Source organism: Formica exsecta, unplaced genomic scaffold (genome assembly GCF_003651465.1).
Source record: "Formica exsecta isolate Colony F162 unplaced genomic scaffold, ASM365146v1 scaffold305, whole genome shotgun sequence".
NCBI lineage: Eukaryota > Metazoa > Arthropoda > Insecta > Hymenoptera > Formicidae > Formica > Formica exsecta.
Window position 1 is genome coordinate 56885 of NW_021850308.1, and position 2130 is coordinate 59014.

A 2130-nucleotide genomic window follows, 5' to 3' on the forward strand; every position below is an offset into this window, starting at 1 on the left:
ATGAGTTGTTGCAAAATTCTGATGCTGTATTAAAGTGGCGTAAGGTGTGAGGTCTGAATAGCTCAGTGGTAAGAGCAGTTGCCCGGAAAGCGAAAGACTCGGGTTCGATTCCCGATTCAGCCACTCGTACCTCGCATATTTTTTCAGACCCGCAAATGTTGTTTTCTAACAATTATTTGTCGGGCTGAGGAAGTGTGTAAACGCCCTACACAGACACGACAGTGCCGCTGCCATGGAAGAGATGGATGCTTGGTTCGTGCCTCCTGCCGCCTTAAATGCCCCCTCGCTTCACTCGATGATGAGTTGTTGCAAAATTCTGCTGAGTATCCACGCATTTTTATATAATTTTAAACACACAACACGTATCACTTTACACCGACATGAATTGAAATGTATCGACACATGCCAGACATTTGTATGAGTGGAAGAGTGAGATAGCCTATATTTCTCTCTCACTTGCAGGATTTTGACGAAACATGGACGACACGCTTTTATGGCCAGTCTCTTATTAGAGGGTCTCTATTCTAGGCCGTAGAGTAGCGCCGTGCATCCACTTTTAGGAATTGGAAACACTTACCCACATCCATTTTTCGGTACTGTCGGTCAAATCTCCATATGGTATATGTCCGTCCTACATCCACTTTTCGATTTTTTCGATAGTGATAGTACCATAGACATAGTATATCTAGACCATAGACATAGTATATCTAGACCGAGTGTTGAGGAGTGGGAGCCGAGGTGCACGTAGAAAAGGACATACTCTGTTTCGTGCCTCTTGCGTATGACGAAAGAGAGCGCTATGCTCTGTGCGAGCGAGAAAGAACGCAAGGAGCACGAAACAGAGTATGTCCTTTTCTACGTGTGTCTTTACCCCCACTCCTTAAATAAAGGCAAACGCTCGGTCTAGATATACTATGTCTATGATCTAACCGGACTTGGTGAAATTGGCCCTTAGGGCCAATTAGTAACAAGTCCGGTTATGCTGTGTTCCGATTCCCTACCCGGGTGCACCCGAAATTATAATATATGTCACGTATACTATAATATCGGGTGCACCCGGGTGGGGAATCGGAACACAGCCTAGATGAACCGACGGTTAAAATTAGCAGGGTGGCCAATAGAAAATAGAGGTGAAGGAAAACCAAGCATTCATAGGCTGCATAAAGTTAGCCGGACCACTTTAACTTTTTAATAATTAAGTAAAAAAAAACCATGTGCGTTAACCCTGCGCCTGTGCGTTAACCCTGCGAACAAAAAAAGTTTGAAATATACTACAATACATGCATGGACAGGAGGCACGCGCGCGCACACACACACACACACACGGGGGGAAGCAACGAGCGTAAATAAAATTGCACATGTTGCGCTTTGTATTCGTCCGCCCCCTAGGACGGGGAGTAACGAAATGGGTAATTCCCATTTGCTCTTAAAAGTATACTCTCCTACTCCTACAGCCTTGTTACTGCCATTGTAGAATGCCCTTTAGGCCGGTTCTACAATAAGTCATATGTCGTTAATCGTAAGGAAATTGACCAATCACAGTCGATAATTCCAAAAAATATTGACTGTGGTTGGTCAATTTGCTTACGGCTAACGACATACGACTTATTGTAGAACCGGCCTTGGGCCGATATTAAGGGCATTCTACAATGGCAGTAACAAGGCAGTAGGGGTAGGAGAGTATACTTTTAAGAGCAAATGGGAATTGCCCATTTCGTTACTCCCCGTCTAAACATCACTAAAAACAGTATACTCTCCTACTCCTACAGCCTTGTTACTGCCATTGTAGACGGGCCTTTACATTTGTCGTACGACAAGCTCGATGCACGCTGCGCATGCACGAAATAAAGCATTTCTGAGCTCTGTTAAGGTGCCTTTACATGGCAGCGTCAAGCGTCGAGCGTCTGCGTAGAAAATTGCGCAGAATCTAATTTCAGCCTAGAATCTATCTCTTTTAAATTCTGCGCATTTTTCTGCGCAGACGCTCGACGCTTAAGTGCCAGTCTACAATAGGTGATTTAAGCCCTAAACCTTAAGAAATTGACGAATCACAATCAAGTATGAGAAGAATACTCGACTGTGATTAGTCAATTTCTTAAGGCTTAGAGCTTAAATCACTATTGTAGACCG